Consider the following 17,926-nt stretch of genomic DNA (forward strand, 5'->3'; position numbering starts at 1 on the left):
ACAAATATTCCGACACGACAACGACATCCTCTGCTTTTACCCAAAGAGTCTCACTTTTCCCTTTTGTCAGCCCTAAATCCAGAACTACCATGCAGAACCCAAGGGACTGGTCGGATTGTTGAGACTTCAATTTTGGATCACAAGTGCTTGAGCTTTAGCAGGCAGCGTCGAGGGCTCTTGGGTGCGTTGCATGCGATACCGTCTAATCTTGCCGTGCCAAGATATGGGAGCAGTGCCTACGGAACGGATGTCGGTGGACAAGCCATTTCGTCATGTTAGAGTTGATTTATGCGGTCCAGTGAATACATATTTGCGTACTAGAGGAAACGGACCTACCAAGTCTTACATCCCCGTATTCGTTTGCATGGCAGTCAAGGCTGTTCACATCGAAATCGTCTCGAATCTATAAACAACCTTATTTTTAAAGTCATTAAAACATAAAATAGTTTTCCGTTGACCAGTGTCGCATACTGACTGTGATAACGAGACCACAATTATATGGGTAAAGGTAACGAATAACTTGAGTTAAAAGGGTTCATGCTTGACCCAAGTACTCAAGATGCCATTCAAGCTTAATGTTTCGAAGAAGAAATATCTTTTCATTTTATTCTACCTAGGGCTCCACACTTCGGCGGCCTCTGCGAAGTCTACTCGACGCGCGATTTACATTCGAAGATCTGACCACAGTCATTGTTGAAATAGAAGGAACGGCCATTGTCACCGCTCGCGTCCAACCCCAACGAAGTTTACGTTCTCACGGAGATGCTCCACGCGAGTAAGCCGAGCGTGAAATCAAACGTTGTCAACATATTAAACTTACTTTGCCGAATACTTCAACGAGCTTGGAGCCAGGACGAAATGGACATCAGCTTTACCAAATCTGAAAGTTTGATTTATGGTCACAGTCAAAGAAAATAATTTGCCGCCATTTAAGTGGAAGTTGGGTCGAGTAGTGTCCGTGGCCAAGACATGCTCTTTTACCAGTCTCTTGAAAGTTTGTACATCAACGTGGGTCGGGATGTTCGGTCACCCTCTATTATTTGAATTCGTAACACAAGTGTAATTACTCTTGCTCTCTTCGAGATTTTTAAATTAACATTCCTCTCTCATGCTAACACCAAAAAATAAAGAGTTCAATTATACTCCCTTCCCGTAGAGTCCATCCGTTCGAAACGGTTTGGATTTCTGACAAATGTGAAACTCCAATTTCCACAGGGCACATCCACCATCTACCATCCGATAACAGCTGATCTGAAGACCTGTGGCTAATCAGACCCAACATGTTGCTTCTGTGAATCCCATTTTCAAATGTGAAACTCCGATTCCCACAGAGCACATCCACCATCTACCATCCGAAAACAGCTGATCTGGCTAATCGAACGAAGCCTGTTGCTTCTGCGCCTTCCATTTTCGATTGTTCCCTGTAATCATTGTTTACGTTTTCGTTTAAATTTCCACCGTCAAGAAAATGAGCTCAGAGTTGCACCGAACAAACATCGCCTTACTATACATAACATTCCACGTACGGGGAATTTTTTTTTGGACGTTGATGCACTATGGTCAGTACAAACAAGTGGCCCTACGACACCAAGCAAAGCTTGTTACGCGCGGAGCCCATCACCGTTTTTGGCGAGTAAACATAATCGCGGACAAAGAAAAAGACAATGTAACAAAAGATAATTAAAAATACAGGTCAATATACGGGTAGACAAAATACATCAAGTAAAACTAATTAGTTACTAGGGAGGATAGTATTATTGATTTAAAGATAGGAAGTGAGTCAGTAGTAGATATTATATGATATAGTCTATTATAATCATTGCAAAGTACTCTAAAAGGTTCATGCATTGCGTAATTAGAGATACAGTGATTTAATACTAAAGGAATATAGTTTCTAGTGAATCTATTTGGCACATTAAAATGCAGGCGACCCAGTAACTCGGGACTCTCTACATCACCATGAATAAGATTTCTAATAAACGTAATACCAAGCATAGTTCTACGGTTAGCTAACGATGGTAAGTTAATTAGAAGTAGTCTACTAGAGTAGGATGGTAGTATTAGGCTTGTATCCCAGTTAAGTCTCCGTAAGGCAAATATTAAGAAGTTTTTTTGCACAGACTCAATCCGGTCTATATGCACCCCATATTGGGGACTCCAAACAGGAGCGCAGTACTCAAGAATTGGTCGGACTAATGAAATAAACAAGGTCTTTGTGACATAGGGATCATCGAATTCCTTCGACCACCTTTTGATAAATGCAAGCACGCCCCTGGCTTTATTTACCATAGTAGTAATGTGATCGGAAAATGTAAGTCTAGGATCCATGTAGACTCCAAGGTCATCAGCATGCGTTATCCTATCTAACGCACCACCACTCAAAGTATACGTTGAGTAGTGGGGGCTGACACGAAAAAAGGTCATTAGTTTACACTTAGAACCATTTAAATTCAATTCATTATCCATGCACCATGTTTGAAATGCATTTAGATCCGATTGTAAAGCTAAACTTTGTGCGGGGTCATTATATTGCAGGCACAACTTAACGTCATCTGCGTACATAAGAACCCGTGACTTCGTTAAGACTAAATGAAGGTCATTTATAAATAATGTAAACAGGAGCGGACCAAGATGACTTCCTTGTGGTACACCGGACGTAACTCGGATTAGGGATGACAAAGAGTTTTTAAAAATGACCCTTTGAGTCCTGTCATTCAAATAACTTAAGATCCACCTAAGAAGATCACCTGGAAACCCTAATAGGTCCAATTTCCGGACTAAAATCGGGTGATTTACAGAATCAAACGCCTTACTAAAATCAGTGTAGACCACATCAGTCTGACGATTCTTTCTAAAACCACTTATAACAAATGAAGTAAACTCCAAAAGGTGGTTATAAATCCGTGTTGACAAGAGGAAATAAGGGACCTACAACTGTGTTGTAAATGAGGCGTAATAATGTTCTCAAAGAGCTTCGGTATAGCTGATAGCTTTGAAATACCTCTGTAATTACATGCGTTTAATTTACTCCCTTTTTTATGAAGCGGGATAACAAACGACTCCTTCCATCTGTGTGGGAAATCGGATGTTTCTAAAGACAAAGTAAACAGTTTGTGCAATGGTCTACACAAAGTCTCAGCGCAATACCTAAGCACACATCCAGGGACTCCGTCAGGACCCGGAGAGTAGACTGGTTTGACCCTTTGCAATTCTAAAAGAAGTGAGCTTTTACTTATAACAGGATGTTTGATTTAGGAATGACATATGGGTAAGACTGATCTGGAGGACTTGATGTTGAATAGGTGGTTTGAAAAAACTGTGCAAAAAGATCGGCTATGGCTTGATCAGTGCTAGCAGCCGAATTTTCAAATTTAAGTGATGATGGGTAACTAGAAGATTTACGCTTTAATATGTTATAAAATATATTAACCGCTTCATTTAAATTAGTACTTAAGTACAGATTGGACCAATCCGAGCAAGCTATAAGGCTATTAATGAGTGCAAAGTTCGCTCTACGAAAGCAGGGGATGCGTTTAGCTATTTTTTCAGATACTTCATACACTGATGTACCCGTGTCAATAGTCAGTTCTAGCGTTGGATGTCTTCTGGTAAAGTAATTGCAGAGGTTCTAGTTATGCAGACACAATCTGGACTGGAAACAAAGCATAGATCCAGTAATCGTCCTAAGAAATTTAAAACATGATTTACTTGAGACAATGAAATATCAAGCAAACCGTCAAGAAAATCATGCTGCGTTTAAGGTAACAATATATTTGAGGTTTCGACGGTGTACCATGTCGCTCTAGGTATATTAAAGTCATCTAAAACTATTAACTGATCCCTATCTGATAGTTTACTTGAAATAAACTGGATAGCGGACAGATGATTCGCATATGTCGGGAATTCCGATGATGGCGGAATATATGAACATGTTATGTATATAGAAATACCCGGAAGGGATAGTTTTATACACAGAAATTCAATGTCATTTATTTCGTCGGACGTTATTACTTCAGACGTTAATTCTGAGTCAACTGCAATTAAAACTCCACCTCCACGTCGGGACGGACGATCAAGCCTGTAAGTTGTGTACTTACTTGGAAAAACTTCGGAACTTAGAACTTCCGGTTTTAACCAGGTTTCAGTAAAAACAATAACATGGGAAGACAAGGAAAAACTATCAGTATACAATTTGGTCAACTTACTTTGTAGACCTCTTGTATTCTGATAATAAAGCTGAAGAAAAGAATCTAGTTTTTTGAGATAGATGAGGATGTAGATGTGGATGGCTCTTTAAAGGGATTTCCAACTTCCTTTGAACGAATTTTCTTTTTTTTAGCTTCGTACTCTTTAACAAAAATGCCAACAGGCCAAAAATTGGCTGAGCACATAGTTGCAAAATGAGCACAGGGAACACCGATCTTAAAAGATGATACTTCCCTAGCATATGGAAAATTAAATCGTTCAACCTTTTGATCATCAATCTGAACTTTGTTACGGATATAGGCCGCAATGTCCAGGGATGAAAGGTCAGGACTTAGCCGAGAAACAAAAATGTGTTTCCGCTGCGGAACACAGGTGACTGTTTTAGGTACCACGCATGTGACAGGTTTTGGTACTACTGCATTTACGGCTGCACTACCAGTTTCAGTCGGTACTCCGGACGTTAAGTCAACATGCGGCGTTGGAATTATTATTGTATTGCTTATAGCAGATTTTTCGGGCGTCTCATGCGAAAAAATCTCGCGTCCTTTGCATTCGGAAACCGAATCTTTTTTAGCTTTCGATCTCAGTACCATTTGTGCGGCGGCTGAGATCGACTGCTGTGCTGCAGACCCCGGATCGCCAGAGGGAGTTACACTAGCGGCTACCGTGGGTTGTCTATCGACCGCGATCTTTTTACGCTTAGGAGAATCGGGCTCAGATAGCATACGGCTAGTGAGCTGCGACTCAAGCGCCACAAGCAGATCCGTATTTCTACGGCTGTTCCGGATTAATTCCGAAACAGTGCTTTTTGTAAGCCGCCTTATAGAAAGTGCCTGGGTTTCATAAGCAATGCATTCATCACAATAGTAGCGCAAGCCATTTCTCATGTCGATTGCATCGCGTACCAGGCCCGAATAGCCAAGGCATATTCTCACACGAATGGCACGGAATGCTCTGTTGTCCAGCCGAAACTACCGACTTGCATTTCTTTAAATTGCAGACAGCCATTATCGCGATATTCCGAACCACAGTGCCAAGAGAATAAAGCTACGCAAGTAAAAGAGAGAGTTAGAGAGCGGGAGTAAGTAAGCTGGGGGAGCGTAAGTTTTAGATGTTCCAAAAACAAAGTTATAAGCGGGAGTGCGGGAGAGCGGGTAACTACCGTTTAGACACTTACCGCTCCAAACAGCGTTTGGAAGAAAAGAAGAAGGCAATTAGAAAAAAACAATAGCAACAAACACTGCACAGAGATTAGACGTGCAAACTAATTGTTAATTTAAACACAATACAATCACTATGCACTCGCGAAGCGAACGGATGTTGTTAGGGACATAAAAAGTTATATAGACGTATGAAAATATGAATTAAACCCCGATGGTTTATGGACAAAAAGAACAAAAATTCGGAGCGCAAGACAAAAACACGACCGTTCACTGAAAGAGTAAGAGCGATTTTTTCCAATTTGTGAAGATTCTAAAGATAAGGTAAACAATTTGAGAAGAGGCTTGCAAAAGGCCTCCGCGCAATATCTAAGCACGCACCAAGAATTCCATCGCGTCCAGGCGAACAGACGGGATGAACACGTTGAGGAACAACAAGCAGAAAGTTCTCATTTAAGGTTTGACAGAATATTAAATTCGACTTGGATACAGTGTATGAATAATGCTGTGAAGAATGAGGTAAAGTAGAATACGTCGTTTGAAAATACGTGGCAAATAGATCGGCAATTAGTTGATCAGTTCTTGCTCTAATATTTTCAGTAGAGCAGAGATCAGACCAATCAAAGCGTGATGTAATGTAATCGCTTAGTTGACTTCTCTGATTTTTCTACAACACAGCGAAACGATGATTTAAATACTTCGGAGATTCAGATGCATGCGGAATTTACGCGCAAGTTATATATATGACTACCAGGAATCGATAGCCTTACACATATGAAATCATAGTTATAGAATTCCTCAACAAGTATCTCATCCGACTTGATGGTAGAGTCCACGGCAATTGAGACTCCACCTCCTCCTCTTGATGGTCGATCCTGTCTAAATTGGTGTGCTTACCAGAAAAAAAAAAAGTTTAGGATCTCCGGTTTTTACTAGGTCTCAGTGAAAACAATAATATGAGATGCAAAAGAAAACTGTCCGAAAACAATTTAGTAAGCTTGCTGCGCAAGCCTCTGGTATTCTGATAAGAGTAGAGCTAGTTTTTTTTTAATTTTTTGAAGAAGGTGCTACGGTAGAAGATGAAAATGCGACAGGACTCTGGCCTTAACTGGGGCGTCTGGGTTCTACAGGTCTTTTCTTTTACTTGTATTCCTATTCCTAGTTTCAAATTCCTTTACCATCATAAGGGCCAGCCAGATGTCTGCAGCACATGGTTAAAAAGAGCTCATTTGGAACAGAGATCTTAAAAGACGAAATGTCCCCAGCATAGGTAAAATTAAATTTTTCCACGGTAATATTTTTGGATTTTGTTTTATGTTGTATATAGTCCAACACCTCGGAGGCCGTTTGGTCAGAGGAAAGCCGAGAATAAAATATTTGTTTTTTGGTAGAGCCACTGATAGGGGTTTTGGTACGGTAGATGGTATTTCAGCAGAGCCAACTTATGCCGGTAGAATCGGCTCAGTATTCACTGAAGGTGGCAGGTTATGTTATTTAAGGAAGGAGGAGTTGGTGAGTCAATTGCAGACGATCCAGATTGCAATTTATCCATGTCTTTTTTAGTTGCTGATCTTAACAACATTTAGGGATTTGTTGTGGTCGACCGCTTCTCTGGAGACTTATCAAATAGCTTGAGGCCATTGAATTGGTAATCCATCGCTGAGAGTAACACATCTTGCCCTTAGCAAGGTCATAACTAGTTCGACTGGTATACCCACCACACTTGGTATGAGCCATTTATTCACAAAGCCATCACGTCAGTTCTGACTGGCCAGTTCTGAGTAATTGATGACATTTTTTAACACAGCAGGCAAAAGTATCCATAATTTGTCTAATTCAGACCACTGTGAAAAGGGGAATGTAAAGTTTGAAAACATGTAAACGAGCAATTAAAAGTGCGGGAAGAGCACAAACTAGACAGATTTAAGCGTTATGGGTGTTAGAGTGGGCATGGCAAACTTTTTTTGGGTCAATCGATAGGTATTGACGAGACTAATACATATCAGTTACAATGTTTTTCAAGCATGAAAATTGTGGGTGCCACAGGCTTAATCGGTTTGTGGGCGTTAGAGTGGTCGTGGCAAACTTTTTTTGGGTCAATTGGTAGGTATTGATGAGAACAATACATTTCCGTTAAAATTTTTATTCTAGCATCAAAACTGTAGAAGCCACAGTTTTGGGCGGTTTGTGGGCGTTAGAGTGGGAGTGGCACCCAAACTTGCGCTGCGCAAGAAGCTCAGGAATCTGCATGCCAAATCCCAATAGCCTAGCTTTTATAGTTTCCGAGATCCCAGCGTTAATTCGGACAGCGGCACAGACGGACATGGCTAAATCGACTCTGCTAGTGATCCTGATCAAGAATATATAAACTTTATGGGGTATGAAACGCTTCCTTTTGACTGTTACACACTTTCCGACGAATCTAGTAAGAGAGAAAATGCAAATATGCGCGGGAGCGGTAGCGTAGTGCAGCTAATCACAAAAACAAAAACAACATAAAATTTAAATGGAAAACAGGCTTACTAAGGTTTTGCACAGATTAGAATAGATTCACTCGCGAAGCGAACGAAATAGTGAGCCAAATCAATTAAGCCTACACAGAAAAAACAAGGAATAACGGTATAGTCGAGTACCTCGACTATTACACAGAAAAAAAATGAGTCAGGATCAATTTGATATTCGCTTGGTAAATTTGTGTTTTTTAGACACATATAATTTTTACCATGAAATAATGTCAAATTGATACCAAACAAGGAAGAACGCTATAGTCGAGTACCTCGACTATCAGATACCCGTTACTCAGCTATATGGAGATATGCAAGCAGCAAAGCGAGATTAAAATGCGCCACCTACCGGAGGTATACAGATTTAAGCGTTATGGGCGTTAGAGTGGGCGTGGCAAATTTTTTTTTGGATCAATCGATAGGTATCGACGAGACCAATACATTTCAGTTAAAATTTTTTATCTAGCATGAAAATTGTGGGCGTCACAGGTTTTCGCGGTTTGTGGGCGTTAAAGTGGGCGTGGCAAACTTTTTTTTGGGTCAATCGATAGGTATTGATGAGAACAATACATTTCAGTTAAAATTTGTATTCTAGCATCAAAACTGTAGGAACCACAGTTTTGGGCGGTTTGTGGGCGTTAGAGTGGGCGTGGCACTGTGCTGAAACAAACTTGCGCTGCGTAAGAAGCTCAGGAATCTGCACGCCAAATCTCAATAGCCTAGCTCCCATAGTTTCCGAGATCTCAGCGTTCATCCGGACGGACAGACAGACGGACAGACGGACAGACGGACATGGCTAGATCGACTCGGCTAGTGATCCTGATCAAGAATATATATACTTTGTGGGGTCGGAAACGCTTCCTTCTGCCTGTTACATACTTTCCGACGAATCTAGTATACCCTTTTACTCTACGAGTAACGGGTATAAAAATGTCAAGTTGTCAATTTCTCTCTTTTCGGAAATTCTTTGCTGCGTGGACAGTGGGGCAACAGCCCATTTATGTGCAAACAAATCATTATTTGTTTCAACCCGTGAACATAAAGAAAAAATAATGCTAGTTGGAGAAAATTACATTGAAGCTGAAGGCATTGGAACAGTGAAACTATATTGGCAAGAAAACATTATTAAATTGGTTGATGTGTTGTTCGTAAAAAATCTTCAGTGTAACTTTATTTCCGTTTCAAAAGCAACGAACAACGGGTTTGAAATACCATAAGAATGGTGAAACTGTGTTGAAAGCAAACAAAAAGAATGTCTTGTTTATTGTCGAAAATGAAAACAAAATGGCTTTTGCTGCAAACGGGAAAATAAACCAAGTAATAACGTGGCACAACAGATTCGGACATTTGAATTTCCAAAGTTTAAAAACCATGATTCGAAAAGAATTAGTGTATGGTCTGGATGGAGTTACCGGTGACATAAATGACTTTGTTTGCAAGACGTGTGCGAAAAGAAAAATTTGCGTAAAACAGTTCCCAAAAATGTCGGAAAATCGTTTGAGTAAAGTGTTGGGTCTGATTCATACGGACGTATGCGGTCCTATGAGTACTGTTTCTAAAGGAGGAGCGCGATATTTTGCTACATTTATCGACGACAAGACGCGTTACGTATCGGTGTATATGCTAAAAACAAAAGATCAAGTTTTCGACAAATGCAAAGAATTTAAATTGTTGTCTGAGAAGCAAACTGGACAGCAGATTAAAGCCATACGGAGCGATAATGGTAGAGAGTACATCAATGGTGCGTTTGAAAATTTTTTGATAAGTCATGGGATTAAGAGGCAGCTTACCGTTCCCCATACTCCGCAGCAAAACGGTGTTGCTGAGCGTGCCAATAGGACGCTAGTAGAAATGGCAAGAAGCATGATGGTTCATTCCAGTGCTGATAAATCACTATGGGGGGAAGCGATAATGACAGCGATGTACTTGAGAAACAGATCTGAAACGTCTACATTACCAGATATGACTCCGTACGAAGCATGGTTTGGGAAAAAACCCGGAGTGTCCCACCTTAAAGTTTTTGGTACAAAAGCCGTAGTTCTAGACAAGACAAGGAAAGGAAAATTTTCTCAGAAAGGGATAGAGCATATCTTGGTTGGTTACTCAGAAACTGCCAAAGCATATAGGCTCTTCAATCCTGATACGCAAACTATCAAGGAAGCCAGGGATGTTGTGTTCCTTGAGCACGATATGATGAAAAACGAGGATGTATCGTCCGTAGGGTAGACAGAGAACTCAAAAATATTAAATATGCAGACAAATGGTGAGCAAGATAAAAACAACGGAGATCCAGAAAGGGATGAACAGTCAGAGGCTAATGATGATGAAGACAAGTTAGTTGAGAACGTCAACCGAGTCCAGAGAGGCCCAGGGAGGTCGAAGTTAATCCGTACGGGAAAGCCAGGACGACCACGTAAGGCATACAATAAGCTAAACGCTATTGGAGTTGCCAACATCCAAGTGCCGAGCGGAGTCAAGGAGGCGCTGAGCATGGAACATGCAGAAGAATGGAAGGCTGCGATGCAGAAGGAGTATTCTCAACTACAGTCCAGAAAGACATGGAGTCTTGTTGATCTTCCTGCTGGCGAAAGGACTATTGGGAGCAAATGGGTCTTTGCCATTAAGGGTGACCAGTATGGCTACGTGGAACGGTTCAAGGCTCGCTTAGTCGCAAAAGATTGTAGACAGGAGTACGGAGTGAATTACACAGAAACATTTTCCCCCGTGGCACGGTATTCTTCCATCCGATTGGTGATTGCACTGGCTGTCGAATATAAAATGTTTATGCACCAAATGGACGTCTCAGCTGCGTATCTCAACAGTGACTTACAAGATGTAGGATACATGCGGCAGCCTGAGGGATTCGTAGACACAGCGTATCCAAAACGGGTGCTGAGGTTGCACAAGTCGTTGTACGGTCTGAAGCAGAGTGGACGGGAATGGAACCAGAAATTGGATAGTACTCTTCAGCATATTGGTTTTATCCAGTGCCCTAGCGAGCCATGCATTTACACTAAGAAAATTGGCGGAAATCTTAGCATTATTGTTGTATATGTTGATGATCTAATTATTTCTTGTTCCAGAAAAGAAGACCTTGTCAACATTAAACTTCAAATCACACAGGAATTTGATGTAGTAGATGGCGGAGAGCTGAACCATTTCTTGGGCATGGAAATCGAACGAAATGGAGAGACGGGCAGCGTGACGATAGGCAGTATATCGACGGGCTGTTACGAGAATATGGCATGGAAGACTGTAAGCCGAATGCCACACCTTTAGAGGTTGGTTATCAGAGCCTGTGTACTTTGGATGACTGCCCAAGAGCTAACCAAAAGCAGTATCAATTACTTATTGGATCATTGCTGTACTTAGCCATGACCACAAGACCAGACATTGTACATTCCGTGGCAAAGTTGGCACAGAGGTGCAGTGACCCCCATAAGGAACATGAGGTGGCTGCTAAGAGAGTCCTTCGCTACCTAAAAGGAACTTCGGGCTTGCAGTTGCATTATGCTCAATCTGGTATGCCTGTTCACTGCTATGTCGATGCAGATTGGGCAGGAGTCAGCATTGACCGCAAATCATTCAGCGGTTGGGCGTTCTTCATGGCTGGAGCAGCATTTTCGTGGGAGTCAAAGAAGCAGAGCATCATAGCATTCAGTAGCACGGAGGCAGAGTATGTAGCGCTTTCAACATCAGCTAAGGAGGCTGCTTACGTCCAGAAAATAATATCTGAAATGGGTTTTAAGACGGCGTCCAAAGTGGTTAAAATTTGTCCACGTGGTTTATGGACGGCCCCATATAATTTTTGCTTTTTTTCTGTGCCCAAATCGCTATGCCGCTGTTGACGTCAGCAGAGAAGTTGGCGCAGCCTACGAAAACGATCGTGCAACAAAGAGAGGCAGATATTTGGAAGTTCCCTCTCTTTCTTTGTCTTACAATCTTCCTGCACTCGGCGCTCTCAGAGACAAATTTCGTCCGATCCGTTATTTCTTTTGCGTCTCTCTGTTATGTTAGGCTAGCGACTAATATTTCGGCGGAAAAATTTTCGTGGCGCAGCGACATGTGAATGCCCTAATATTTTAGGAGCATTTTTGTATATCGAAAAAAAATACTTATATTGTTTTATAATAATAAATTATTTTATTATAGTAAAATTAAGTCAGTTGAATTTAGTTATAATGTTATGGTTACGTATTATACATAAATATTACAATATAATTTTTTAGTTGAGTTATAGAAGTTTAGTCCGTTAAAATTGACTTAAATATTTAAAACATTTTAATATTACCATTTTTAAAAATTATATTGTATTTCTTACTCAAGAGGTAAAAATTATACAGTCGGATAATTTTCGTTTAGAAAGGGCACAGTGGCACGCGCCAACGGCGCAGAGAAAACAAAAGAAATCAAGAAAATGGGTGAAAAGAAGTCTTGGTGCATTCTGTTTGAGTTATTGAAAGGGAAGCAAGCCATTTAAATTGTGCGCAGCAGATTTGCTTTTTTCGTTTCTTAAAGTGAAAATAATAAAGTCAGGTAAGTGTTGCATTAAGTTAATTGTGTTGTGCATTGATCTTAGTTTAAAGTTCGTAAATTTTGAAGGTATTTTATGGGTTCCGATAGCTGAAAGTGGATGATGAAATGTTTTGTGCCAATAAAAATCCCGCAAAGGGTTATACACAGCTCCAAAAGGTAAATATACAAATAAACAAGTAAAACGCATTTTTTAAACATAGCTCTTACATACTTTCAAGGATACGAAGGACCCGGACAAATGTTTAAGAAAGGCGATGACCAATGTAAAAAACAAATTAACGAAACATAAAGCTAGGCTTACTAACAGCAAGAAAGGAGGTTAACTTCGGCGTGCCAAAGCTTGTATACCCTTGCAGTTATATTTATTAATTTTATAAATTTAAAAAAAATAATATTCCCAATTGTATATATGTCAGAAAACACCGAAGCTACAATTTGTTTCATATTATTTTCCCACCAATTTTCCGATCTTTTCTATGGCAGCTATATGGTATAGTCGTCCGATTATGATAAAACTAAGTTCGAAATTCAAAACTAATTAAAAACACGGAAGCCATAATTTGTCTCATATTATTTTCCAACCAATTTTCCGATCGTTCCTATGGCAGCTATATTATATAGTCCGATTTTGATAAAATTAAATTCGAAATTCAGAACTAATTAAAAAATGTTATTTCCAAGCGTAGAAGGTTATATGTTAAAAAACACCGAAGCTATAATTTGTTTCATATTATGGCAGCAATTTTGATAAAATTAAATTATAAATTCAGAACTATTTAAAAATGGTATTTCCAAGCGTGGTTGTTATTTGTTAAAAAACCTCTGCAAGGGTATAAAAATTGTCCTTTAACAGGAAACCTAAAAAGCGCAATTTAATTAAAATGAATTTAAAAGTAAATATAAGTGTATGTATTTTAAATTAAATATTTTTATAAGTTTTTATATGTAAAGAAAATTCATCAAAAATATTCTGAATTTCACAAGTGATTTCACGTGGGACGTGTCACTTGCAGATAATTTCATAAGTGAAAACTAATCTGAAATATTCTGAATTTTACAAGTGATTTCACGTGGGACCTGTCACCGGCAGGACATCCCATACAATTGTCTATATGAAGTGTCACTTGTTCTTCACTCGTGCAAGGTGACATGTCTCGCTGTATTCACAAGGTGATTCATAAGGGAAATTTTTTTTTAGCAACTGAAGCCCCTATAGGGGAATTAATAATTGCAAAAAGTTCTTCACTGAGCGCTCAAATTGTATGAAAATTAGTGCTAAATTTAACATGACATAGGCATGTCATAGGGTTCATCAGTGCTTAAAAACTGGCATACATTGAGTAGCATGTTCAGTATGTATGTGTGTAATTGTTTTTTTTCCTTTTTGTAAATTTTTTTTTTACATTTTGTAAGTTTTGTTTTTTTGTTTGGGACTTTTCTTTTAAATAGCAAAACAATTAAATTAGTTTCCGGGATATACTTTCTTAATGTCTTTCAATAGTAATGACGGGTCAAGCTTAAGCTTTGTAGCCTGTCGTCGCCACAAAAACTCACAAAAATGCTCGTCCAACCTGACTTTGTGAACGCCCCACGAGACAAATTATGCCGCATCGACCGCCAGGTAGACTCAATAGACACCGGTTACCGAATCCACAAATTGTTCCGAGTGGTTAACGGTCTTGGAAATATATCCCTCGGCTTCTAAACCAACACACTATAGGCTGGCTGACCACTTTTTGTGGCCAAAAATCAATTTTTCGAAAGTCGTTAATATTAAAATCTAATGAAGACAAAGTGTTGGGAAAACTTCAAACTTTAATGTTACGTAACAGAAATTTTAACAGAGTCACGATCTGTTAAAATATCGGCTGTGAAAACAGCTGTTCGTTGTCACGGGCGCACGAAAGCTACTTTGTGAAAAAAAGAGTCGGTTTAAAATTATAAAAATAAGGCACCAAACTAAGTTTTTACCAAACAAGTTATGATGGCATCGAAAGATAGCGGTTTGTACTTTATGTTTGTGGTCGTCACAAGTTGGATTTGTTTGTGTTGTCCCTGTAATTGAGTGTTTTTTATAGTCGCTTTACGTGTACAAATTTACAATAAAAACTAACTTTAAATAGAGATATAAAGTGAGTTTCACCTAGTTTCACCTTAATATTTACACTGTGTTGTCGGTAGTTCAGTTCTTGTTCATATGAATGCTATTCTAAAGTGCACTTTTGCGCACTTTCGTCGCAATTTACCTTTTTAGGTCACAACCTCAGGTTAGACAACTCAGAATTGTTTTCGATTTAACATGTGAAAAATGGGCGGCGCCACACCTTTTTTCTATATATATGTTCATTACATCGATATAAATCCAAATCAAAAATATACACCTCTAAATTATGTTTTGTTTTTAGGGTAAGTATTTTCTTATATATTTTTATATTATTTTTTATGATACAACTAGAATTTCTCCTAAATGGGGCGTTGCCACGCCTTTTTCTGTTAGTTTGCTAATTATAAGCCCAAATATAAGAACCGAACTCAAAAATTTGGTTTTGCTTGAAGTTATTAATTTTGGCCACAAAAAGTGTTCAGCCAGCCTATAGTGCAACATAAGGAGTATCTGCAATCACTATGTATTTCGGTCCTGGTTTATCATGTTTTTTTTATTAATTTTTTATTTATTTGCTTACACCTTCAATAGGGCCCTGATCCTCAAAATCTGTATCCAAAACTGCCATACAAACTTCGCGGGAAAAAGAAAATCTGCCTGCCACAGTTTCTGAAAAAACAGTTTGATCTTCTTTTACGCTACATTTCCGTATAGGTTGGCCAAACGTAAAAGAATTTGCAAGTCAATACGTTATAATGATGCATGATGCTGGAGATATATGACACCTTTCCAGCACATGTTGTCCGCAACACTTTTGGAATGATCCTGCTTTCCCCATTTTACGCATTTGAATTCACCACATATTGATTTATGATCTAGCAAAATCATGCTCTGCTTATGTTTATTGCAAAAGCGGTCTTTGGGTATTAACCCGACATCCCGCAGCCACTACAAAGTACTCTTCCGGGTGCTCAGTTTAAGCTTCGAATGCAAAGTGATTATATATTTTGCTAAATGGGAAAAAGGAACATAAACACGCTATATCGTAAAAAAAGTCGATCAAGGTCCATCAACTAAAATGCTGTTGTCGATTAATCGAAACTATCTGACGCCATTTTTATGGCGGGATATTGCAATTTTTTTAAATGTTCACCTCCGATTTAAAATATTTCTGGCTAGAAATATAAACGACTTGGATGTGTGGACTGTATGTGAACGGGTGTTTTCTGTCGACTAGGAGAAGCTGGACAGCTGTTTTCTGGCGACTGAGAAGCAGTGGATAACAGCAGTTTTAACAGCGAATGTTAGATTTCTGCTGCGAATGTTAGCAGCGCAACACTACGAAGAAGACATAAGGAGAGGCTGGTCGCTTTTTTTCAACCGAGCTTTTATATTCCCTAATTTGTAAATCAAAAGTTAGCAATAAGTCAAAGATTGAAAGTATACAAATGGACGGAGTAATCAAGAAGTCGAGGAGAATAGCGGATTCAACCCATGCCTATTGCCATCTCATGCGACACACTAGTCTCGTGAAGTTTACCATCCCCTTCCTTCAAAGTTTGATCGGAATACGAGCGGAACGACTGAAACAGGTGAGTGTGTTTGTGAGAGCATTTGTGCGTGGTATTTCAAAGCAGAGTGCAATAGGAAAACATTAAAATGAGTAAAAATGAAAGTATTGGTAGTGATTTGGCACAACAGAGTTCGGCACCATTGGCTGTGGTCGAGCCCTTTGCAGACATGTACGCAATGCAGATGGACTTATCTTCCAGGTTGACGATACAACAACCCTCGACTGCAGTTCATGTACAATATGAATGCACTGTACGGAATCGAGCCACTGTCCACTGTTAAACTTGGCAAATGTATGTATTAGTGACGACTACACATTGCCATTGATTCCCGTGATCATTGGTTGGTACATCACTTACTCACAAAGCTGCCTATCAGCACAACACAGGCCTGGGAACATTCCCTGGGCAACAACGTGGAAATCCCCACCTTCACAAAGCTGGAGGTGTTTCTTCACAATCGATTGGTCAGCATCGACCTAATTGAGAGTAGGAAACCAGCCGTTCCAGTTAGATCATCTATACAATCGACCAACCATCGCCAGACAACCAGACCATCGGGAAACTCCACTGTTAGGGGACACAACTTTCACAGTACTCTTGAGTTTGGATCCATGAGGTGCTCGCTCTGCCAACAGAATCACGTTCTAAGACGGTGCCCGGACTTCCTTGCCAAGGATTGTTTCGCGCGAAAGGTTATAGTCGACCGCTCGAAGGCATGCATCAACTGCCTTAGTGCTTCCCATTCTCTCAGTCAATGCAGCAGCAACCGAAACTGCTCGCAATGTGGTCAACGGCACCACACTTTGTTACATTTCCCAAATGCTCAACAAAGTTCTTCATTGACTCCTGAAGTATCCCGACAGCATGCTTCAGACTCTGGTCGGAGCGCAGCCGCTGTACAAAATGCACCATCAACGCAACTCTTCAGCGCAGTTGCCTCCCATCTGAACTCAACGACCCTTCTTGCTACTGCACTGGTTCGGATCGTAAATAACTCCACTGGGCAGTCAGCTTTAGTTCGAGCTCTCATCGACCATGGCTCGGAAGGCACCCTCATCACGGAAAACATCGTTCAAGCGCTTAGACTCAAACGGCATCCTGTTCGAGCTGAGATCACGGGAATTGGTAATACGTCGCATAATCAGTGCAGGCACAGCACCGACTTCACCATAATCTCATGTTCAGGATCGGATTTTAATGCCTACGTATCCTCAGCCTTCATCCTTCGGTCACTAACAGGTCATTTACCAAAACAAAATGTAAACATTAAGTCCTGTAAACATCTCCAAGGGTTATCCTTTGCAGATCCTCATTTCATCAAGTCGGGTCGCATTGACCTACTTATCGGTGTCGACATTATCCCGCAATTAATGCTTCCGGACATACGCAAAGGGACGGTTGCAGAACCAATTGCACAAAACACACAGCTGGACTGGATAGTTTTTGGACCAGCTGAAGCAGCCCAGACGACATCAATCTCCATCCGTTGTAATTTGGCAAACCTAAACAACATGGTACAGAGGTTTTTCGAATTGGATCAGGTCTCCACAACAAGACAACTCAACACAGAGGAAAGATAGTGTGAAGACCATTTTCAACAAACTCATATCCGTCAGCCGAATGGGAAATATCTAGTTCGTTTGCACACAGGTGATCGGCCGGTCAAGACAAATCGCATTAAACCGTTTCCACGCCCTGGAAAGGAAACTTAATCATCGGCCAGATTTCAGTCAACAGTATGCCAGCACTATTCAAGAGTACTTTGATCTAAAGCAGATAAAAGAGGTAAAAGGTAGTGAGGAAGAACACACTAGGATCAACGCTCAAAGGCAACTCTCAATC

Source organism: Drosophila suzukii, chromosome 3 (assembly GCF_043229965.1).
Source record: "Drosophila suzukii chromosome 3, CBGP_Dsuzu_IsoJpt1.0, whole genome shotgun sequence".
Lineage (NCBI taxonomy): Eukaryota > Metazoa > Arthropoda > Insecta > Diptera > Drosophilidae > Drosophila > Drosophila suzukii.